At 42.2% G+C, this 25,558-nt stretch overlaps 1 protein-coding gene and 1 long non-coding RNA gene across 4 annotated transcripts in view; one reads left to right on the forward strand and one right to left on the reverse strand.

Annotated features, from left to right (window-relative positions):
- RASSF8 (Ras association domain family member 8) overlaps positions 1 to 19,806 on the reverse strand; it is a 73,344-nt gene extending 53,538 nt beyond the window's left edge. The window contains exon 1 of one of the 3 annotated variants that reach the window (XM_005531859.3): positions 19,710 to 19,806. The gene's annotated coding sequence lies outside the window, so the exon portion shown is untranslated. Of the gene's footprint in view, positions 1 to 14,773; positions 15,086 to 18,836; positions 18,856 to 19,709 lie in introns of those variants that run through there. The other 2 variants (XM_088055539.1, XM_014260494.2) reach the window with 2 other exon arrangements.
- A 450-nt stretch (positions 19,807 to 20,256) lies between these two features.
- LOC148184279 (uncharacterized) lies at positions 20,257 to 24,678 on the forward strand. Its single transcript, XR_015772576.1, has 3 exons — positions 20,257 to 20,786; positions 21,122 to 21,175; positions 24,179 to 24,678. It is a non-coding gene; the product is annotated as an uncharacterized LOC148184279 (long non-coding RNA).
- The last annotated feature ends 880 nt before the right edge of the window (positions 24,679 to 25,558 follow it).

Below are 25,558 nucleotides of genomic sequence, written 5' to 3' on the forward strand. Positions count from 1 at the left end.
ATGACAAAAGAGTATATGCAAGTCAAATGATCTTCCCTTTTCATTCCTGATACTACTTATCTTTCTGACCTAATGAGCTTCAGAAGAAAAAAATACACAAATGATCAAATTGATATTTCTACTAAATAAAAGAAACCTTAAAATGCAGAAAATTACATCTAAGTTCTTAATCGTAAATTATTTTTTCCTTAAGTGTTTGGAAGACATCTCTTCCAAGATCTCAGGCAGTGCTTCTGCCTTACTCATTTTCCAAAATCAAAATTGCTGTAACTTATTTACAAAGCTGAAAGCTTAGGATTTTTTTTTTTAATTTTGTTTTAAAAGTAGTCTTATTTACCTACCAAAACCAGATTATCTTCTTTCAAACTGCCTTATTACTGCACAAAAGAAGTGAGAGGAGTTCTCTCCTTCAACATTTATGTCCAAACACATCTAGTACAGCTGCTATGCTCAAGGAATATGGCACCAACAGGGAAGAAGGTCACCTGCCCTGACTGACAGCTGAATATTTTAAAATCCAGAGAGGAGACTTTGCAGTTTAATGCACCTGTTGAAAGCTGAACTGGCATCACTGTTTCTGGTGAAGCTACATGCAGGATTGGCACCCAAACAGAGTTAATAGCCCACAAAGGCACCACTACACTACTTCTACACTACTATCCTACATCAGGAAAAAAGTTTAAAAATTTCAGGTTACAAGTCTCACACTCAATATACTGTTACTGTGGCCTCTTCTTGCACATTAAAGTTACAGAAACACAGAAATGCCAATCCATATAGAATACTTACTTTCAAATGGTGGTTGCAGTGATTATAATGCTCCCAAAGCAGCTCTAAGTGAAAGTGGAACCCCGATACAAGTATGTCTAAATCATTAGCAGGAGTTTCACTTCACCAGCGAAGCTTCAAGAGCAGAAAAATTACCTTCCCACACTTACTGAATGACCAAAAAACTGCAAGTTTCTGTTCTCAGCTCCACATCATAGTGGTACATTCTTTAGTGTCTCCACAATCTCACCAGTTCCATTCCACTCAGAGGCAGAAAGAGCCATCAGCTCCTTCAGGGCTTCTCACAGAAAGTTCAGCCTTCCGCTGCTTCCCTCCCTGGCCTGGCACAGCCATTCTGTCAGCACAAACTCCAGGCAGATCTGGCCTGGCAGCTCTGTTTTGCTGGCAAGGGCAGCACCAGAACTCAGAAAATCTTCATGATGAGCCCCAGAGTCGCTTTTTTAAAAGAGTGTGGATTGATGATGTCTTTAGGAGTAAAGTTGTTGCTGCAGATGATGTGTGCACAGCAAGGGAGAACACCTGCACTACTGCAGTCAGCTAATTAAATTAATTTGGCTTGCTTCAGCACCTGCAAAACTACACCAGCAATAAAGAAACATCCCCACCAGAAACTAAGATCTTACACATTATGCACATGGCAATTCCACAATTAGGTGACATGGCACAGGCTCTGAACATTCAGATTTCTGATCTGTAAGCAGCTGAATTTAAGCATCTCTCAGAAAAGAAATACATGAATTATAGTTATCATTTCCCAGTCTCCACAAAATATGTGGTGCTAATATCCTGACGCGACTCTCAGTTCTGGAAGGTTTAGTGTAAGTGAACAATTTTAGTCTCCCCAAAGCCAGCCAGAAGCTGAAGTTGACAAGCAAGAGCACTAAACTTCCAGTTTCCATGGAAATGGAATTTGGATCAGTACAAACAGGGATTTCAGAATTTTAAACCCAACCGCTCTCCATCTTCCACACTTTACTTCAACATTCATTTTCCTGGGTAATAAGGGGTCAAGAGAGGCACAAATGCCACATACATTTGTGATCCAGTAACTCACCCTGCCTTGTGGCTCCTCATTTTCATTTAGAGGTTGCCAGCCCCTTCTAACCAGGCACCAGAGCCATCAATTCAACAGCAGCCAGCCAACCACATTTATAAACACGACAGTATCCCAAAACTGTGCATCTGGGAGGACAGACTGGTTCCCAGTTATGTGATGCTAATACACATGAAATAGCTGCTTTACAGCCCCATGCTGAACCACCCAGAGCAGGGAAGTTTGTCACACAGCACAATCAGTAACAAAATTCTCATTTTTATTGTTGATATGACCCAACAGAACTGCACAGCAGCAGAACTGTGGGATTTTCCAACTGTAAATCTTCAGGCAAGGACCAAAAAAAAAAAAAAATAAAAAAAAAAAAGTATATTTCATCACCAGTAATGCAACACTCCTGCAGTAGGGGCTGTCCAGTGCTGCAAGGGAGAATTCCTACTGCAACAGTGCTCACTGGCAACTAAAACAATTTGCCAATGGTTTTTATAGCTCCTGTTCCTTCTGTTTGGCAAGAGCAGAGGAAGAGTAATTTTCTGGAAGTATTTACATTGATTTTGCAGCTGATGACAACACTCCATCTGCTCTCAGACACTTCAGTGCCTCTGCCAACTTCTTCCCTAATGTGGTGCTTTCTCCAAGCCTTGCCAAGGCTTCTCTGCTTCCTGCACTTCTTCCACCATGTCTGAAGGGGACATTTCAAGTTGAGATGTGAATACCTAACCCATGCCCAAAGCCGCAGATCAGCAAAGAGATTTCAAATGAACTCCCCCTCTTAAGACTATCACCTCCAGAAGACTGAGGATGTGGCTGATGGCATCAACAGAGCTGGCAAAATCCCTGAAATAAAATGGTCCAGGACAATGAGAAGAAGCAGAATTTAAAAAGTACCTAAATGAACTCATTAAGAAAAACCCGAAAGTCCCAAGGAAATAAAGATTTTCCCTGACATTTAAATATGCGACCAAGTCAAGCAATATCCTCTCTATGGCAAATAGTGGCCTGCCCAAAAAAAAATACAGAATTTCAGATGCTTATGCAGCAAGTGCAACTCTACCCAGAAAACTTGTGGTGTAAATCAGAGAAGGAAGGATTCAGTTTGTACCCGTTTACCTGACACCTTTCACAGAGTTAAGCACTAAAAGAAGCAGCAAAAGCAAATAAAGATTTGGAAGCCTGATTTTTTTAAAAACTTTAGGGCATTTATCAAGGCAGAAACATACACAAATAACTTGGCTGCTGTCTCCAATTTTTATACAACGTTCACGCTACCTTGATGCCATGCCTTATCATTCAAGATAAAGTAGTCCTAAAAATATAAGAGCTCATCTTACAGCATCATGTAAGTGAAAAATAACCCCCCCAAAGTCACATACAGCACTCTTTTTAAGATGAATCCACCACAGGAAAATGAATTGCAAGGTCAGAGATTCCTGAAAAGTGACTATGACTTTCAGTAGCTCACATGAGAATTGTAAGCGTTTAAACCCCCAAGTACTGAAATAAAGAGCATCAGCCTGCTCATGTTTCATTTGAAAATACGAAAGTATGTTAGTGTGAAATTGTGTCCCTAAGAAATAATCCCAACAGGGTAAATCCAGGAAATAAATGCTTTAATCCCTTTTCTATCAGTACATATTTATTAGGCCCTGTCCAGAAATAACCAGGACCTGTGGTATGCAGGTTGGATTCGACATTTGAAGGTTTCTTCTAGCACAACCTGTCTATAATTATCTAACCTATTTAGACAACCAGAAAAAGGATTACTGTGTTTACAGGCAAATTCTTTCTTCTGACAATTTGCCCTTTTCTTCTCATTTCACTGACCACCTAAATACAGGAAAAAAGCAAATCATAGCACATGAAAAACAGGCATCAGCCTCATTCCACTGCTGCAATTTGTCTTTGCTACTTCAAAAACCCAGGACCACACCAATAAGCCCAGAAAAAACAATGGATTTGAAACGAGCCTTTTTCTCTCCCAGAACCCCTACAATATGTAAGCAACTTGCTGCTTCAAGTCATGGGCTGGAAAATGCTGAAAAAATTTGGAAATTACCAACTGCTTTGCATTTAGGCATTGGACTCAGGTTTGCCTTTGTAGCAAATAAAAGACCAATTCAGCAGCTACATTAAATACAGCAGCTTGTTTTGGCAACCTTGTTTTTAGGAGATCAGATTTAGCTACTCAGCTTTAATACTCTTGGTTTTGAATTAACCATCTGTTCTGTAACATTGAGACAGACATGGTGAAGTGCAGTGTCAATCTTAGGGATCTTGAGGCTAAAACACACAAATACATTATATATATATATATGTATGTATATGCACCCACAACAGGCAAAAAGAGTCCATCAAAACAACAATCAACTTTCCCCAGAAGGAGGCTGCAGTTTTGATTTGTCTATCTATTCTGGGGTCTCACTTTACCCAATTAGCAAGAGGAACTTGGGCCAACCCAGCACACATTTTAATCAATTAACACAAAAAGGGAACAACTCTGCAAGGCTTTAGAACAAAAAGACTTGCATTTACAACAGCTGTAGGTCAAAGATCTTAATCTGGGTTCTTTTGAGAAGATTGCCAAAAATAAACATGCTTTTCCACTGTAGGAAATGCAAAATTCTCACATGAAAATATACAGTTAGAAAAAGCTCCACAGGCAATGATAGGTATTTTTAAAGTAATGCTGTGAAAATATGGAAGCTTCTTTTTCCCCTTTCAAAAAGATAGATGCAAGCACACAGTTGCTCTGCTATTTAAAGTCTCATCAAAAGAAGACAGGATTTTTAAGTGTTGCTTGACCGGTGAACTTTTAACAAACACTCTAATCAACTGATCCCTTTAAGAAAATCACATCATCAAAAAGCCATTTATTTCAGCAGGCTACCGACACAAATGGCTGAAAGTTGGCTAAAGCATGCTACAGAAACACATGACAAGCTCAGAGTTCCCAGGTCTTGAAACACTGTCTATAAAAAAATAAAGCTCCCAGTAACACCAGTGCATTTCCATGCAGTATCAATACTATGGTGTGCAGCTGGTCCACTGCAGGAGGCTCTCCAAGATCCAGCAGGTCCTACTCCTACACGTGGTCAGTAATTAGGGCTTACTGGTCCCAGAATGCCACTTCAGCGACCTCCAGGACCTGCTTACAAGAGCTGCTACAACTGCTTTTACAACAGCTCTGGCCATGAGCCTGCACCTTGGTGTAAGGCTGGCAGCACCCAAACACTACAGGGTTTATTTCCACTCTAAAGTATTGCAGCTCCACATCCCAACAGACACAGCCTCTACTGCAATTCACCCTCCTATTCCCATCTATTTCCTCAAAAAAAAAAAATTTAATCCAATCCAAATGATGTGCTACTCCTGCAGTCAGCTGTGGGTACAGAGGAGCCCTTTGGGCCCGAGATCCTGGCTCTCCCCTGGAGAGGAGATACTTCTCTGTGAGAGAGACACAATGTGTCGCTCCCAGGGGTCTTTGAGTTAGATATGTTAAACTGTTGTGTTTCATTGGTGTTCCCCCCTGCTGTCCCACCCCAATACAGGTATCTCGGGCTTCCCCCCACCCCTCTCCTTCCCCATAAATATCCCGGGTTTTCCCCTGTTTGGCAGATTCCCTGTTACCGGCACCCTTTGCCGAAGCTCTGCCTGAATAAAGGCTTGTGCCTCGGTGGAACGCTGGACCAGCTTTCTCGTCCCTGCTTCCTGTGTTGCCTGCCCGCCGCCGCCGCTGAGCCGAGCCGAACTGAGCTGAGCTGAAATCACTGAACTATTACTGAGCTGAGCTGGAATCACTCGACTGCTCGAAGCTGCTCACACGCGCTTCGGGCCAGCCTTTCTCAAGGCTGCCTCTGGAGAAGTCGCGGTGCTCCGGGCTTTCCGTCGCCGCGGCAGTCAGCCCCCTGTGCTCAGTGCACAGCAGCTTCCCATGGCACGGATGATGTGACTGCAGAGGTGTTTAGCAGTGGCTCGGTTCCAGCTCTGCCCACCCCAGCTGGCACAGGGCCACTGGCTGCAGAATCAGTGCAATATGTGCATATTCAGAGTCCTGTGCTCAAATTCCAACAGATCATCACTTTTTAGTAAATAAACTAAGGAGCTAAACCATAAGCTTCCAAGACAAGCAAGCAAGCAGTTAAATGGAGTCTTACATTTTACCAAAACCAGGAAGGGATACCAAAATAATTCTCAAGAACCCACCTGAGATACCACAGTGACTCCAAATTTCTATCTAATCTTGGTTTAGAAAACAGAAGTTGTCATTAAGGTAGGTAGGTAACTATTGATGCACGTGACTAAATCAGCAGATGATGCCAAAAACACACCACTGTCCTGACATTTCCCTTTTAACCTCCCCCAACTCACCGTGTAAGTTCTATTAAATGAACTTGTTATTTACTGGTTTTTAAATTAAGAAACTCAAGATTTTGCAATTCAGGTACTTTTACATAAATAACTAAACACATTCAGGTATTTCCCAAAATTTCTAAGAACTGATGCTATAGTTGCTGACTGGTTTTGCACAGTCAAACCTGACCACTCGGTGAGTTTCCTTACTCCTGCAAAGTTTGATTTATCTCTATTCCATCTATCATTGCCTTCTATCAAGATTACTTCACCTAGTAAAAATTAGTGAAGAATTAATTAATTTGTCCTTTTTTCATAGCATGTTCTAGCATGCTTTACCAGAAAAGAAAAAAATCAATTAACTGAAAGGAAGAAAATCAGATTTCCATGAAAAAGGTACATCAAGCCACCTACTCAACATCAACTACATAAAAATTATACGACAGTACTTGAGCCAAAGGGGAACCCTTTCGCTCAACAAATAAAGAGACAGCAGAATGGTTTGATCAAGGATTTCATTCCAAGAAAAAATTCTAGTGATGTAGCACCTAGTGAAGCACAGGATATTAATCACTTATTCCCCTTCAACTTCATTAAAAATCTCTTCTTCTGCTGCCACTTCAAAGCTTGCAGCTGAAAGCCTGATTTGTCCTGCTGGGTCCAGAGTGTGGTGGCTCTCTAAATCTCAGAGTTATCACCAGGAGTGACAGGCTCCTCCATGACAACTCCGGACACAAACACACACTCTACTATTCCTTCCACAAAGCAAGCTGGTGTGTGAACAAGCAGCCCTGAAATCCTGGATTTACATTACCAAGCATGTATTTTTCCATATCACCTAACTCAAGTATGTAAATAAACATTCCTATAGAAAAACCTGTATTTTAACTCCTTCTTAAAGGTCTCATCACATAAATGCAAATATTGCATTCTGTTAGAAGCATTTTGGATAGAAGATTTTTTCCTTCTCTTCTTTATCATCTCTAATATTTGCTAGGTTTATAACTTTTTTCCCAACACAATAATCTCAATATATACATCTGTGACAAGTTTCCCTAAAGCACAGCTTGTTTGTCTGCTGCATTCAGGTACAGAATCATTAGATTCCATATAAAAATCCAGTCCCTGGAGAGCTGAGAACTTTCCCTACAGTTTAGAGGAAGGTCGTAATAACTTGCCCTACTCAACCTATTTAAACAAAGATTATGCAGCAGTTAGAAAACAAGATGCAAAGAAAATCCTACATGTTCTGCATTTATCCAATAGAAACACTGTAAAGATAAGCAAAAAAGATGTTTCTTTAAAAATAACTTACAAGCAAGGATTTATTTACCCCTCTGGCTTAACTGCTGGCAGTATCAGCAAGGCAATCCCATTACAGATGACAGTGGCTGTGTGGTACAAACACCTCTTAAAGAAAAAGAAAATAAACCAAAAGCCAGAGCCCTTCAGGCTGGAAGGAGCTGCTGGAGCCCAGCCTCCTGCTCAAAGCAAGGCCAGTGTTCTATTCAGACCAGGTTGCTTTCACCAGCTGGATCTGAAAACTGACTCAAAGGATGAAGATGCTTCCCTAGAAAATTAAAGCCTTCTTTACGTATGGTCATTAATAATGACATAGCTCAGAGACCTCCCACTAGCTCTAAGCCAGTGACAAATCTTAAATCGCTTTCTTTAAATACTTCTACAGTTAATGAAGTTCAGAGCCACTGAATTACTCCAGTTTCCAATGCATTCCAAGAGTTTTTAATGAAGCACAAAAAGTATCCCCTATTATCGATGCTAAATACATATTTAAGCAAGTTGTGCTCACAAATTACTACATCAGTGCAGGCAGAGTTGGAGCCTCAGCTCTGAGGACAACCAGAGGTGACTCAAAGAAAGCAACTGGTTTTATCCCAGCCTGGGACAAGGTGGAATAAATCAACTGGTATTTCATAGAAATAACAAATGTAGGTAAGTTTGCACACTAATTTTTAATATGAGCCATCACAACTGCTCTGCTGTCCCCTCTATCCAAGACACAATACGAATCAGTTCCTAGAGACAAACCCAAACATACAAACACATAAAAGCAAACTTATCTAAGTGATTTGTGTCACAATATTTGTTCAGGGATGATAGCTCAAATTAACTTGCACCAAATCACTCTTTACCTCACTCTCTACACACATTTTCAATGCTTCAAATAAGCTTCAGCATTTATTAAATGAGTGTAAGAGCATCTTACATGAAGACCAACAGATTAATTCTTACATATAGTATATTTTTAATAGCATAAGCTGACAAAGGCACACATTTTTACAAGCCTACATAAATCCATACTTTAAGCTTTTTTTTTTTCTTCTTCTTTTTCAAATAAAACCCACATCTGGCAAATGCTAATGGGAAAAAACCAAAACCCCTGAAATTTCCCTAAGAAGCAAATGCAGGCACAATTCATCAGCTCTGCCTCAGGTTCACACACATGGTGAAATTGGTGACAATGAGCAAATAGGTACTAGGAGAGCAAATAATATTTTATTTTTTATAAATAAAATAGGACATGCCTGTCACCTGAACAAAGCACAGAAAGCACATATCTCAACACATCCACAGGGTTTAGTGTGTTTTGAAGAACAGACATCATTTGCACCTCGAGTGCTAAGAAGTACAAGGTAACCAGCTAGACACCCTGAAGATGAGCTCAGCACAGCAAAACAGAACTCAGAATTCTTTTTAATAGAACTGATGGTAAAGAATTTCTCAAAGGATACTCCTATCAATTTACTACAGTGTAATTAAAATTAAAAAAAAAAATCAGTAAAAGCTTCTAAACTAATACTGATTCTTTACTTTGTGATGTCTTTTGAAGGTCTGTGTTAATTCTCAATATCAGAAATAAATCCACTGCAGGAAATCATATGACAAAAATACATGTTTTGGAAAAGGACTGTGAAAATGAACCAAGTCAAACTCAAGATTTGCCTAGACTTTAATGTCTTACTTGAATGTCAGATGCAGTAGAAAGGACCCATATTGGAGCACTATAGTTATTTCCCTTTTCCTAGTTCAACAGGTATAGGACATCGCAGGAGTCAGAAAGACAGGGAGGAGAAGAACACAACACAGAGAAAAATGAAAACAGTGGTTATACAGCAAGATTATTTTGAACACACAAGAACACACAAACCCTCCCAAAAAGCTCTGTATGCTCAAACAGCACTGAAGCACTGGCATTAGAGTTACTATCCTGCAGGAAATCTAAAGTAGAAGTTGCAAGAAAAGATGGAAGTGGTTTATTAACCACAGCCAGTGGTTTATTTGCCACACACTATCTGTGTACCAGCTGCTGGCTTACACTTCACACCCTTCCCAGCTCCTGGAATCGACAAGATACAAGTACCAATTCATGGCTGCCTCCAATTACCTTGTAACAAACCTGACTCTTCCAGTCAGCTCTTCCCATAAAAAAGATGAACCTTTCCTTGACACTTAAAATGTTCAGTATTCCATAAGAACAGCCCAGGTTACATTTCCCTTTGCTTGAGCTTCTTGCCAGCAGAGAAGCTGTACCCCAGCTACGTGCCTGCTGTTATCCCACTCGAGGTGCCAGGTAAATCAGCTTATCTCTCAAAGGCACTTCCCCCCCGGATATGTGACAGCCACAGCACACACGGCTTCGGTGACTCACAGGGTGGCTCGCAGGTGGCACTGTTTGGCCACCATCACTCTACATCTGTGCCTTTGCCACTCCAGCCTGGCTGAGGAGCGTTTCAGAGTGCAACAGAGGCTGTCATGCTGCTACACAAGTTAATCAAGAACTTCTTCCAGAGCTGGACTTCATTACAGGGACATTATCCTGGGAATGCCAACAGTATCGCCCACTGAGGATGGGACACGCACCTACCAACTGCTAAGGTCTAATTATTCATCTAGTAGCCATACCTTTTATTTTTTCGGGAAAAAAAGCTGCTGATAAGTAGTGGTCGAATGTCCAAAGGAAGTTCACAATGTAATTTTGTACTAAGGTTTGAACTCTAAATGGAGCAACTCAGATGACTCCCCCTGCCAATATTAAAATCAGACCAGAGATTCCCATCTGCATTGTACTTGGAAATCCCAGCAGTGAAGAGGCTCAACGCTACAGCTACACATTATGTCATCATCACAAGAGATTTAAATATTCTTTTCTTCATTAAACCCTTGAACACTTCCAGGGATGGGCATCCAGAGCTTCTCTGGGCAGCCTCTTCCAGTGCCTCACCACCCTCACAGGGAACAATTTCTTCCAAATATCCAATCTAAACTTCTTCTCTATAAACTTGAAGCCATACCCTCTTCTTTCCTCTTGTTTAATTTCCTACTCTATTACAGAACTGTCTTCACCCTACCACATGCTTTATGTCCATGTCAGCAAGAAAAAGAAGGGTATTCTTAAAAATGGTGTATACATTGAATGCTATTCTCATTCATACTGGTCAAGCTAAGGATAATGGAGGTCTTTTGAAAAAAAATACAGTTTGTCCAGAGATCATTGTGGACTATTAAAGTAAACCATGCTCAGGAAGCATATAGATTTCCAATTATTTAGGCTTTTGCTCCTACACTTACAATGACAAGCATGAAGGGCACTGCAAAATAGGAAATAAATACCCTTGCAGCATATATTAAAATAAATCCAGTCATCCTCTACTCTGCTATCCACAATTAAAGCAAACATATTTTTACAAAAGTTGAGGTAATATTTAAGTTTTTTAGAACAAAATAATATTGTCTAGACGTGACAGTGCATTTGCCAAGCACGTAGGAAGCTACTAGGCTAAGACAGGAAAGTGTATTTGCAATTTCCTTCTATTTATGCCAAATTTTTATCTCACAGTGTACAAATACAAATTCAGAAAATGCAAATGTCTTTTAAAAAAGTCAGAACATACTACACTAGTTTATGCCCAGGGAGGGAAACATAGGGGTCTTGCAGCTAGTAATATTGGTATATTGTAATATGAAAACACAGCCAACTGCAGTTCCTTACCCTCTGCTGAAGATGGATATACAGGACAAGTAGTGTGCATAAAAAATATTTACCTGCCACAGGCAGTTTAGTATTAGAGTACAATAAAAAACCAAAACCTTGAGGAATGTGACTGTATTTAACTGTTCTGCACATCTGCAATCATTAACGTTTCTAAGCAGCTCCTGGAAAAATAATCAAAAGCTGAAGAATGAAGGGAAAAGCAGCTGATAAATGAAACTAAGCATCTTGTCAAGAAAGATAAAAATGTGGTTAGAGGTCACTGAAGGACAAGGGGAGGGAGAGAGTGGAAGAATTCTAGAAAATTTCTGGTTGGGCCTCCCTAGAAGGCTAAGGCAGAGAGCTGCCAGCAATAAAAACGCTGTCTCTCAAGGAGCAGAGGAAATGAGCACTGACAGGATGTCAGGATCACAACAGGACAGGTGCTTCATGCAAGTTAAACCCAACTCCTGGACAAGGAAGCAGCAAAGCAAGTGTTCCCCCTGCTCCACTCCAAATAGCTCAGCAGCGGAGGAATTGGAGGAATGCTCTGTGGCTGGGAGATGGGAAGGGAAAGTGCCACTGTCTTTCCCTCCCATCCAAAAGCAGAAGCTGTGCTACAACTAGAGAGGCACCTGGAAAGCCACAAAGTCGTGAGGGAGTGTTTAGGAAGCCTGTGGCAGGGCAGAGAGGGGTGGCAGTGCCATCAGGCACACACAGGGAGCACAGGAACAAAGCATGGCAGCAGGAGAACAGCAGGGGCTGGGAAAGAGCCCCATGTTTCAAAAGGCACACTGCAAATCCAGCACAGAATCATGGAATCACAGAATGGTCTGGGTTGGAAGGGACCTAAAGACCATCTCATTTCAAGCCCCTGCCATGGGCAGGAACACCTTCCACCAGCTCAGGTTGCTGATCAAGGTGAAGAGGAGCTTTGCAATGAGTTACAAACAAAATACCAGGAAAGTCTAATAGACCCAAACCCCTTCTGTCTTGCTAAGAGTTGAAGTAAAATCAAACCCACCACCAGAGTACTTTTTAAATTGTAATTTCTGGCTGCTGGCACAAGTTCAGCTCTCTCACACCCCACCTAAGAAAAGTGAGCCTCTGCCCTTAATTTCTGCCTCAGAAAAATGACCAACCCATGGCACAGAGAATGTGCCAACAGCAAACTCACACACAGCTCTCCTCCTGTAGCACACACCGCCTCCTGAAGGTACGTGCCTCTTATCTTCCAGCCTTGCCCACACAGACTGCAAGTTCCTTTGATTCACTAAAACCACAAGGGAGGCAAGCAGCAGGCCCAAAGTAGGATATAATCTTAATTCTTGAGTTATGAGGTTGGACTGGGTTTTCTCACAGCTGATGATGATCACAGATGTCCATCCTCACTACACTAAAAACCATCTAAAGAGAGCTCTCTGTGCTCTCACGCAGGACAGCTTAACCCCAAGTAGCACTGCTGTGGTCTGTATCAAGCTGGTCTCTTTCTGGTCTGTTCCTGGAAAATAAGGGAACACAGGGTACAACCTTGCACATTTCATTTTGTTTTGCTCCCCTCTTCCATTCTTGGAAGAAGAAAAGCCAAAGACTTTTAATTTATGGTATATTTCAGTCTGAAACAAAGGCTAAGTTCAGAGGACATGAGGGAAGCAAGTAAACTGCTAAGCAAATACAAGAACTGCAGTGAAAGAACACTCATAGTAAAAAAGAAAATTCCTTTTCTATTCAGAGTATTTCATAAACTCTTGTTAATTCAGTCATTTTCTGCCAGAACTTGTTCACTAGAATGAATTCTGACAAAAGATTCTGCTACACTCCATCAACTCCTTAAAAAAAAATAAAAATCTATGTTCCCTTGTATGCTAAATAGCCTTTGTTATCTCTTTGAAGTATCAGGTTACCAATTCCAATCCCATTAACTGCATGAAAACTCTGCATTGTACTCATTGTGACTGTTCTTTGTTAGGTCTGTGCTCCTCTGTGCCACTTCCACTGCTCAAAATACAAAGTCTCCAACTCAGCTTATTCAAAGTTTCTGTCCTTGCTCCCAATGAAACCAGAGCATTGGTTTGACTTGGAGGTATGGATGAAGCCCAGGGCAAGCTGTCTAAAAAAAAAAAAAAACAAACAAACAAAACCAAAACCAAACCAAACCTAAAAAACCACCACAATCACTTCCTGGTGGGCAAGGACAAGGACGTTCAACCACTGCCATATGCTTCTCTCCAGATGGGAATTATTATTCCAGGTACTACTGCTAGTTAGTATTGCCAGCTACATAGCTGCAATGGCACATTTAAGCATTTGCTCTCTTGATTCCCAATACTGACTTCAAATATTACCAGCTGTGGCATCTTCCTACTTTCTTCTCAAGGAAGACTCTGACATGTGCAGCCACTGATGAGTTCTTTTTAACTTTCCCTCACATGTCACATAGTGAAGGCAAAAGAAAGACAAAGACAGACACAGATTTTGCAAGTGTTTAAGCACCTAAAAAAGGTGCAATTTAATATGGAACTGGGGGATTTGCATTGGTGAGTGTTCTCTCCTCTGTCTGCAAGGAAAACTGATTTCTTTCTAAATTTCACTTAATGCCACACTGGTCAGAATTAATGTTAGAATTAATCTGCTATATTATTTTGCTATAAATTCACTAATTGTCAAGATACATGCAGCTTTTATACAGCTTCAAGCTTAGTACTCAAGAAACACAGACTGACAAGCAAATATCTATCTTTTAGAAAGCAAGTTTATGCTTTCCTCTCAATAATGCCATTTTACTCAGAAAGAGGTGATCACCTTCAGCACAGGCATGGCAAGAGGGAGCAGAAGGGAAAGGAGAGAAAGCAGATCCAGTCTGCTGAAGATCTTCAAACAGCCCTGTAACAAGAACATCGGACCCTTCAACCCCTAAAGCCACGCTGTCTCCCCACTTCAGCACAGACACAAAACATCTGGCTGCCCAGTGGAATTACAGCCTCTATCAACGCTTACAAAACTGCTGACAGACAGTAAAACCTAAAGTTTCCAAAGGTTCTTCTGGAAACTCCAAACTCCCTTCGAACAACAGCTTGGAAGCATTGACAAACACTTCAGGAGTCCAAAAATATTTTAGCAAAACACTTCCAGTTCACTTGAAGCAAAAGGAAGTTCCAGCTCTGAAGACTCATAGGGGGAACACGATACAAAGAAAGCACCGACAGCCTGGCCAGTTTACAACTGGACAATGCAGAGGCACAGCAAGGTACAGGCTGGAAACACGTCAGGTACTGTTGCAGTAAGGGAAGTAAAACTCAAGGTTACACCGAGTACAGCTTTCAAAGCAAGTAAATAAATTCAAACTACAATGTCAAGCCTGGAGCAAGGGCAGAAGCTGAAAGTCAGTTGCATTACACATTTCTAGAAGTTTCCCTCCCCTTTCTGCTGAAAGGGGTAGTAAGGCATTAAAATCTGACGTCCCAAAACACCATGAAACCATCACAACTGCCAACATGGAGAGAAAGAGCTCTCTTTTCAAAGGCATAGATGTCACATCACACTACTATGGAGGGAGCAATACCACAGCAAAGGACAATATCCAAGCTCACCTTTAAAGCTGTGCTGCTTGCTTGCAGGTGAAAAACAAATCCTGGAGTACCTCCCAACTTTTCCAACCTCAAATATCCTCTTAGTGCATCTACATGAGCATTTGTCATTGACAAAGAAGGTTAAACCCTCTAAGCTGAAAACCACATTGCTCTATCTGCAGTGCTCATTCCAATCCTCAAAATTAATGTCAGTCCCACACAGAAAAACTTCAGGGATCTTCACAGGTTATCCACGGACTACTTGTAGCCTCTCTGCTGGTATTTCCCCCGAGTTGCACTATCTGGGACTACACGGAACACACAGGCCGTGACGTGAAGATTCAGTCAGCAACGACGGGTGTAGACGTGTCTTGCACAGCAGACTCCAATACTGGAATTTAAGTAAAAACACAACTCATAATACTTGGAATTGGCAGCATTGTCCTGTATTATAATGCACAAGTTCACTGGGGTTTTTTCAGTTACTGTGGATGAAGTTGTGAAGTCCCCAAATTCAATTTGAAAGAGCACAATGTAATTGATATAACTTTACTGCTTATATTTTGGAGATAAAATTAATCCAGTAATGTATATCACTACCTTTGGAGACACAAGTGATCAACAGATCACTCTCTATGAACTATACCACACATTTTGGGAACAGCAAAAAAAAGAATTACCTAATTATAAATATTTATTCATTTAAATTACAGACCTAACTTGCTACCCACACAGAGGAGACTACAGAGATGACGGTCTGTCCTCATTACCATTCTTCTCTTCTTGTGCTAAAGATAGCATGGAGAGTAAAAATAAATAAATCCTCAACAGCATTAGGAATTAGACAATGTCATGTTGAAAGATACCCCAAATGAAGAGCCTTATCTCCCCTGGCTAGCTGGGAGGGCAGGGGGGCTCTGACCCACAGAAGGGAGGTAGTACTTAAGCCTCCCCTAGGTGGTCTCTTTGCAGCAGGCTCTACTCCCAGCTGTAATTGCTTGCCAGTCCTAACTGGATGCCTGAACACTCTGGAACAGTTCAGCAAAGTATTTAAACAGATGGATGGTACAGGCCACTGGAACAAACCCCGTTTTTCCCTGGCTGCAGCTCTCTTTCAGCGCATTCCTTTGAAGTCTGTACCACTGAGGAATCAACAACAGCTGAGAAACATGTGTTATCATACAACACCGAGTGCAGCCACAGCGCTGCACAGTAAGATGCTTTTGTGCAATAATCCTACACTGCAGCAAGCATTACAGGGTCTTTTGTTGTGGGTGAGCCCGTTTTCCAAGCACAACAAGAAAGTAAACAGATTCCTCCCTCCTTAAGGAGTGACTCAAAAGCAGAAAGGTGAATTAAGAGGATTTCTCGAGCGCCTGCCATCTAAAAGCTCACGGCGCCTGTCCTGGAGCCCTCTTGGATACATTAACACTCTCCCTATTTATGTCATCACAAAGATGACCAGATGCTTGCAGAGATCCAAATGAAGGAACAACCCAGAGGGGTGTGCAGTTCCCCTGGCAGATGTGACAAACCCCTGTACCTACAGCTCGAACCCACCTTCCTCTCCCAAGCAGGACAAGTTCTGTGATCTCAGCTCCACAGGTGACAAACCAGAAAGAGATGGAGCAGGATGGCACCGCTCGGCACACACAGACCAGGCAACCCCCTCCCCATACTTTATCAGCACAGAGGGAGATAACATACAGCTCTCAGAACAGACAAGGGAGAAAACAACATGAGCATCCCCCTTATCAGCCAGGAAAACCGCTCCTGTCACAGGCATGAGATCACCGCAAGCTTTGAAGGGGAATGGGAAGGGTAGGAAGAATTAGTCATTTATGAAACTGAATTTGAAACTAGATTCACTGTCCAGATTCAGAATCTTGGAGCTGGCTATGTGCATATGCAGGAGGACAGCAAGTTAATGTGGAGGACAGCACGTGTACACATGTACACACAAATACACATATAACTTGCCTAATAACAGCTTTCTACAGAGCTGAGTCTCCTTTTCACTGAAGAGAGACAATCAACAGGTTAGAGCTTCACATTTACTAAGTATCCCAGTCTCAAAAGTTACAGGAAGGCAGGCACTGAGATTATAATAAATCTAATCACACTGTAAAGTCCCAACCCCACCATAAAAAAAATTAAAGGACAACCCAGACATTCAAAAAAACACCAGAAAACCATAAAACATTCACATTTAATGTCAAGATAGAAGTCTTAAAAGACTTAAAAAACCCAAGCAAAAATCCTAAAATTAGAAAGCAAACTGGTGGACTAAGCTAAGTTCATAATTACAGACCTCACAAAATAAAATTACCAGGAACAGCAAGCATCACACTGAGGGGGGTCCTCAGCCCAGTCCCCACAGGACAGTTTTCCACCCTGTAATTCAATTTAACAATTTCTTTCTGGAGAGGTCAATGCTGTCCTTCATATTCAGCTTGAGGCAGACTTAAGGGACCATAGAAAAAGAATGCACTGATACTGTCAGATATTCAGGGGATAAAAATAACCCCAGTCTCAAAACCTTTGCAGCAATATAAAAATCCAGGCTCACTCAAAATAAACGGTGATGCTCAAGATCCCTACAACTTTCCAAGAATGAGTATTAGCATGAGCCAAACTATTACCTGATCAGCAATCAAAACCACAACTGAACACTTACACGCAATTATTCTTATAAATCATGCGAAAAATGCACTTAAGGGAATCGGGGAAATCTCAGTATCCCAGGAGGTGCAGGCAGGAAGGCAGCTCAGGCAGGAGGTCACACTGCCCTGCGATGGCAGAAGCAGGAACAGAACCCAGCATCCTCAGTGCTCAGCTTCGCACTTTCAGCAACTCAATCTCCTTCATTCCTTCTCAGAGCTTCCCTCAAACAGATTTTAAGAAGTTATATTAATCACCTTAATTTGGCTCTTCAGAATTGTTGCTGGTGTTTCCAGTAACAGTTCAAGTTAGTTTTGAAAGACTTAAACTTCTTGCTAAATATGACTTGGTATTTTTCTCCTCCTATTTCCCACTATCCCAAACTTTTTCATCTCTAGGAAAGATTAATTTAAACAACAGATCAAATTCCGCTGGGCTCGCGAAGGTGGAAAGGATGGAGAGATTACTCATCTGTAAGAAGTTAACCACCTTTATCTCTCAGTTGTCTAAAGGGGACACAACTAAATATGATGAATCCCAAGCAGTCATTTCAGTTCCCTCAGCGATTCATCCCGTATCAAAAAAATTTTGTGCTCTACGACACAGAAAAGTACTTCCAATTTCATGTCTAGCCTACTTTCCAATGAGATATCATCAATCAAAAAGTTAATCCGAAATTAAATTTTCTCTCTTCTTTAAAGAAAGCGGGAAAAAAAAAGGTAAGGCTGATTTTATTTGCCGTTCAGCTTTTGGAACAGTATCTATCACAAGAGGCCATGTAACAGAAAGAAGAAGAACCACCTCCCACCAAAAGAGTTGACAGTTCGTTCACAAGCTACGTATTCTCCTACTGAGAAAAGACAGAGCCCTTTACTTTTACAGCACTTCACACAATCGCACCGCTCCCCAACACAATGAGCTGGGAGCCCGAACGCCCTTAAACAGGTGTCTTTGCAGAGATCAATTGATTCGCTCGCTCCCCACAGTCTGGCGAACACTCAATTCCAACGTGTGATGCCGACTAGAGCTGAAGCAGAAACTCACAAGGTCCGAACCAGACTTCCTACACCCCCGACAGCACTTTTTGCCACGGATGCGAGCAGCTTCCAGTGATTTTGTTAAATGTGTCAATCTCCGACACACCTGCAGTTTGGGGATGGAAGGTGTGACAGGTGTAATTCCAAAGGGGTCACCGAAATCTCTAACCTTCCCCCGCCTCCTCATCGTCCACACTGACGAAACCCACGAGCAACACTTAAATGCAGTTTAGGGCTGCATTTAAATCACCATTCTGCTGGACAAAAAAAAACAACTCAGGCTGGCACACACCGGACTAACACAACCCCAATCCGGACCCTGGAGCAGACCTCCCCAACAACACTACAGAGCTGGAGAAACCAAGGAACAGAATCCCTTTCCTTACCCTTTAAAGTTCATGCCTCTGTATTGTCCTACCGCACTGTATTTGCTTAAGCTTTTCTCATCAACAGTACCCCACGAGAGGGGAAAAAAAACCCAAAAAAAAACCCTAACCAAAAAGTCTCATGCATTCTCTGCTGGCAAAACACATTTTCTTCTAATCTTTCTTCTTACTAGGGAAGAAAAAGAGAGAAGGAGGGGCTGAGGAAGGAATAAAAGAGATTAATCGTGAAACAAACCTGCACTACCAGGAGAAGGGGGAGAAGAAAAAAAAGGACCAAAATAAACAGTCCACGTAGCAAAAGGGAAAAGAAATGGAGAAAAATAGGTTTAATTTTCTTTCCGGGGACAGGAAGAGAAGGGGAAAGAAAACTACTACAAGGATTTCCCTGTGTAAGAAAAGTAGGTTTTGAATTCCCTTCCTCAAGGACACCGAGAAATATCCCTTACTTTTCTACGCGATGCCCAACGGAGAAAAACAGAATGCCAGGAGAGGAAAAGCCGGAGGAAGCCGGGGAAGTAGCGAAGGAAGAAGCGAAAGGACAGAAGCGAGCGAGAGAGAGCTGGGAAGAGGCGAGAGGGGCAACGGCAGAGCCGAAAATGCAAAAAAAACCCAAAACAAAACAAACAACAGCAAAAAAACAGGAAAATAAAAAAAAAACAAAAAAAAAAAACCCACGAAAATCCGAAGGGAGATGGGAAACGGGCGAGAAGGACGGGAAAGTTGGCGAGCGAAGAGGGGGCAGGGAAGGGTAGCAAACCCCCCCAGTGGGGACGAGCCGGGAGCTGCCGGAGAGGGGACGCGGAGCCGGGAGAGGGAGCGAGGGACGGAGGGAGGGAGCGGGGCAGGGGAGCGGGGTAGGGCAGCGGCACTTACCGCCCGTCCCCTCGCTCGCCGTGCCGGCAGCGGCTCCGGGCGCCCGTCCCGCGGCGGCTCCCGGGCAGCGCCAGCGGCCGCCGGCCCCGCCTCGCTGCCCGCGGGGGCGGCGCGGCCGGAGCAGCGCCCGGGGCTCGGCGCGGCCCTGCCCCGCTGCTGCCCCGCTCCTCCCCCGGCCCCGCCGCGCCGCGGGGGTGGGCGGGCGTCCTCCGCCTCCTTCCTGCCGCTCCCTCGCTCCCCTTCACCGGGGGAGACATGTAACGGAACCGGGGCGCCAGCGCGGCATTGTGGGAGCTCTTAAAGCCGCAGCCGCCCCCGCCGCCCCGGCAGCCTCGGGAGGCGGCGGCGCTGCAGCCTCGGCAGAGTGGGGGCCCCCCGCGCCGTGCCCGGCACCCGGAGCCGCCGCCCCGGCAGCCTGAGGCGCTGCAGCCTCGGCCGAGGGGGGCCCCGTGCCCGGGGCCGCCGCCCCGGCAGCCTGAGGCGCTGCAGCCTCGGCTGAGGGGAGCCCCGGAGCCGGGGCCGCCCGCCCTCCTCCACAGCCCACGAGCCCCGGCCGCGCCGGAGACCTCAGGTTGCTCTGCTGTTTTCCACGAGATTTTAACCGGCAGACAGCGTGCTGTGTTGTGGCTGATTCGGATTTTGATGATGGAAAATTCCCCGGAAAAAAACCGAAAAAGCAACAAAACCCAACCTCATAAACCTCAGAGCAGCAAAGACTGCAGGCGGCTGTTTGGGGCAAAAAGTTTTTGAGTATGAAGTTTTAATCAGTTTTGGGAAAATGACCATTAAAAAAATCCGAAACCGATTTGGAAATGAACTTCAGCGCTGTGATGCACAGGCATTTTTCGCTGTATGCAAACACTGGCGCAGGGTCTGCGCTCGGTTCTCGGCAGCAGAGCAGCAGCAGTCAGTCCCAGCTCTTCCCCGGGCTTGTGGCCTTCCCAAAACTGCCTGTGCCATGTCCACGACACACCAGTCATTTAAAGAAGAATCTCATCAAAAGAACTCTTTTTTTCCTGTTTGTGCTATCACTGTTCCTCTTGCGGGTTTTGAGCATCCCGAAGAGTTTTTATGGAGGTGGGTTTTTTTAATTCCTGGTCCTTCAGCTGAGAGCAGGGTTTTGCTTCCACACAACTCTGTGCTGGTGCTACATGGAGGACATTTTCAAGACTACACGCATAACTTCAGTTTAGATACGAGCAAATAAATATTTGTGAGATTTGGGTTTGGGGATGTTTGTACAAATATTCCTAATAGGTCTGGATCTTGGGTTATGATCGCATCTTTTCTCATGGGTTCATTTTGCTAAGCAGATTTTTTTGTAAGCACACCTCCGAAGTTCCTGCTGAAAAAGTCTTCAGAAGGCTGGCACTTTTATTTCTTTGTCTAGGCCTTTTTATCCTCTTTTACAGGAAGAGGTGCTAAGCAGTGTATGAGAAGAGCCCTGAGCACAACATGAAGTGAAGGTGTGTTTGTAAAAATTAGATTATTCTGTTGGGGACCATGTGCTTTCTGTGGTCAGTTACACACAAACACTCACCTTCCGTTTAAGAAACTTTAAAGAAAACAACACTTGAGGGATAAAAGGATAAAGGAATGGTGCTAATGACCAGTTCTGCACTCTACTGGGTGAGATTTGTTTGCACTACGTATTTTTTACGATGACTTTCAAAAATGTCAGACAACATCCTAAAAGCCGTTGTAGGTAGATTCTTTGTTGCAAAATATTTAACCAAATATACCTGTCAAGATCCCAAGGGCTGCTGTTCTCAGAATATACCACTGCTTCATTTTGTTTTTCATGAAACCTGTAAACACAACAGAAGCCATAAAACTCAAGGGAGAAATTTTCCCAAAATTCTGGCTTCCCAGGGACTCTTATGGAGTGAATGATCTGGGAAGCTATTGAAGCTATATGACCTGGGAAATTATTGTTAGGAGGAGAAAAGCCTTTTTGAAGGAGTTAATGGTTTACTGAAAACAAGTACTTGATAAGTCATTGAGTTTGTGTTTGCCCGATCCAGGTGTTCAGCAGAACCAGGGGCCACAACATCAAATAGTGTTTTCTACTCGAAGTTCACTCATCAATTAGTTTCTCAGCCCCAACAAATAATTTTTATACACTTTCTGTGTAATTTCCTGTGAGAAAGTTTAGTGAATGAAAAACACCCCTTTATAGAGGGGAAATTAATGGCCACATTTAAGAGATTTCTGAATGTTCAGCACATGCAAACAAGGCATAAAATGTTTATGCTCAGTGTTGTTGTGGTGTTTGACTTGCTGGCTGAGCACTGGCATTTTTAAATATTCTAATGTCTTATTTCTTCCTATTTCCCTTCTGCAATTTGGTTATGAAGTCACTGAAGGGAACACATTTCTGCTGCTTCGAAATAGCATTTGTGAATTTTTCAGAGCAGTTTTTGCACAGCTTGATATGACAGGACGTCCAGAGAGGGCATCAAATACATTTTCAAGAGTGATCTTGTACATCAAAAATGCAACTCTTTTGGAAGATGAGGTGGTGGCAAAAAGAGAAAATTGAATTTCTGTGTTGCTTCAATAGCATAAATTTGAGCAAGAATTTGACCAAGGCTAACATGGGGAAGATGACAGTGGTCGTTGGGGCAAAATGGGGGGAACCAGGCTCAAATCCAGTCATGAAATGGGGCTAAAATTGTACAAATAACTCCCTTATATAACATAGCAGTCCATCTGCTCTTTTGTGAAAGAACAAGATGCCTTGTTTCCCTAGAAAATTGGTTAGGAAGATGTTATGGAGTGATGCTAAGTTGTACCAGCCAAGGACAGGAACTCATGCTTGTGTGGGCTGACTCTGCTGTGACAGTTTTTCACTCCTGGTGCCCACCCCAATCAGTTCTTAACTTTGTTACTTTTAATGTAATCCCAAATAATTTGTGTCACATTCACCTTCACTCAATCCTTTTTCCACACTTTGCTGGAAGAGGGTAAGGAGAATCTAGCCAGAGAAGTTTTCAGATCTGTAGGAAAGCAGTTTCCCCATAAAGATCCTGCTTTGGTTTTGCCAAAGGGGTTATTAAAGTATCCCAGAAAAGGAGTAAGCCACCCTTTGGATTCTAGTTGCACAGGGAATTCCTTACACCACACAGCCACAAGCTTGCAGAGCCTTACACATATGTTCTTAATGAGCACAGAAAGGAGAAAACAGGCCCACATGCCTTTTGGTTATGTAAGTTTTCCAAGAATGATGCCTTTTTGACTAAAACCAGGAAGAGAATGTTTCTGAGGTTTCTTAATTTCCTCCTCTCCTTGATCTATCAGCGGCTACCTCTGCCCTTGCCACTGTCATTTCACCTTAAGAAACGCAGTGTCTTGGTGAGCTCTTCAAATTTAATCCAGACTATAAAATCTGTCTCACTGAGGAAGAGAAACAGCCCTGTGTGGCCAGTGACAAATGATGAACGCTGCTTTCACTGTCATGGATTTGCAAGAAACTCTTCATGGTTGGAACAGAACAAACCTTGTCTCTGCAAATGCTTTCTTGACGAAAAGTAGGGCTGGATCCAGCAAATGATTTAACTGTGTACATATATCCGGGCATGTGAATAGCTTCAGTGGGACTGCTTACATGATCAAAGCACTTTGCTGAATTTGGTCCATAGCAAATAAATCTAAACTGATACCCAACAAGCAGAAAAACAAGCTAATTTGGAGTGGGGTTAATTTATGTCCAGTGGTGTATTTGATTAACTGTAAAAGGAACATTTCAAGAGGCTGGTTTCTTTTAAAATAGAGCTGCTGTCTGATATTCAGGGGAAGCAAACAAACATCAGATTAAAATTTAAATGCATTCTTCAAACTCTTTCTTCTTAGTTTTGTTTTTCTTTTCAGTTAATATTTATTTCTTGGAGCCTGAGGAGAAATAATTCCTGGTTGTTTCTCCTCTGTGTTTTCTAGATCTTGCCTTGCTGTGCTTTGAGTGTGAGTGATGTGCTGTGTTCAATATAGAGAAAAATGCGATCTCAGTCTTCAAATGGTTGAAATTCAAAAGACAGATATTCTAAGATGGGAAATAGGTTCTATTTCTGTTTCACACAGCAAATTCTGAATACTCACAGAGACTGCAGATTTTAAGACTCTGCTCTGTGGAAGAGATCCAAATGAGCTCAAAAAAGAATTCCAAACCAAATTCTTCCCTTTTCTATCTGACCTGGCTGTGAATGTTAACTCACACTAACTAGGGAATTAGCCTTGAATAAACAACCAGAGCAAATTTATTTTTGTTGTCAGTACCAGCAGTAGCTCTCCCAGTTCCTGGGTCCAGCCTAAGCACAGTATGAATATATTCAGGGATAGTTACAGTTCTGGCAGGCAAGATACTCAATATTCATGAGTGTGGCTCTTCTGTTTACTGCACAGGAATGGGAATCAGGTGAGCCTGGTTCTGTCCATTAATAAATGGCTTTTTTCCTCTGATTTTTCTTGATTAGTAAAAAGTCATCTTCCTTCAGAGATGCACCAGTTCACTCAAGTTAGAGGAACATGTTGAAGTCTGAAGTGGGAGAATGTTACTGAGGAGTGAAACAGCAGTAGCAGACCTCATCCTTGTGCATTGGCCGTAAGATTATAAGATTTGGATGAACACCTTTAAACCATTTTTTTAAAGGCCTGTTTAAATCAGTAGTTACCTCGCATGGTCAGTAGTAAACTGTAATTTTTTAAAGTATTTTTCTTCAAGTTCTGTCATCTGTAGATCAGTGCACAAGACTCTTGGCTTTCATTAGAGAAAAAAACTAAGTTTGTAGTTGCCATGGTTACAAAGAAAAGCAAGAAAGATGTGAACCTTGACAATTCTGAAACCAAAATGCAAATTAGAGGAAATCTAAATGTTGTATAATAAGGGAGGAGAAATTACCACTATCAGTCTTCAGATTCTTAATTTGAACATAATGACAACAAAAATGCACTGTCTGTTAAGTTTTATGCAAGTGTTTTGCTTCACCTTTTTGCCAAGTCCTGGAAAGAAGTACCACTATAAATCTAAAGCATTTCAGAAGAGATAAAATGATGTACTGTGTCTCTGAGAAAGTGACCAGATATCAGCTAAAACAAATTAATATCTCTATGGGGACTTGCATCTCTCTTGCCTAGATGGTGACAGAACCATTGCACCAAGCAAAGACTGAGAAACCATCTGAAGATCGAACTATTTAAAACAAGTCTTCTGTTGAAGAGTTGGCTCAGCAGAGAAAAAAGCTCACACCTTAAAAGAAATCCAATGATTGGGACAAAAATAGTTGACTTAACTAGGAGGGAATAACAAGGAGAAGATTTTAATTTAGGAATCTGGAAATGTGCCCTTGAAATGGGTGTAATATTTAATGCAGGAGTTAATTTGCCGCATACCTGGAAATCTGTGCCCTTCTCTGATCAAGGACATTTAGATAGGAATATTCTTCTATAATGCACAGAAAAGTTGTAAAGCCTTTGTAATTCCAATGTTTCTTTGGGATGGGTGTTTTTGTCTTATTCTTCCTCTCTCTCTCTCTCTCCAGGTGTGATATAGAACTTTAGGATAGCAGGATATCCTTCCATGGAGTTCAAAAACCAAGAATATTTAAAGGGTCTGGCATGATACTGTTACTTTTGATGAGGGACAATTATAATTTCCAGTGTAAGATACAGCTCATCAGCAATATATTTAAGTATATTTATAACTATATCCACTTTCAGTTTATAAATCAGTTTTGTTGTTACTCTTCTGTGAAACTGGCAGGTGTGCCAAAAGACATGCCTGCTTTTCTATTATGCACAGATTTTCATCATACACATAAAAAGGAACACCAAAACCCTTTCAAATTTTGACCTTG

This window comes from Pseudopodoces humilis, chromosome 5 (assembly GCF_049639895.1).
Source record: "Pseudopodoces humilis isolate 2021_Gansu_Grassland_sample_001 chromosome 5, ASM4963989v1, whole genome shotgun sequence".
NCBI lineage: Eukaryota > Metazoa > Chordata > Aves > Passeriformes > Paridae > Pseudopodoces > Pseudopodoces humilis.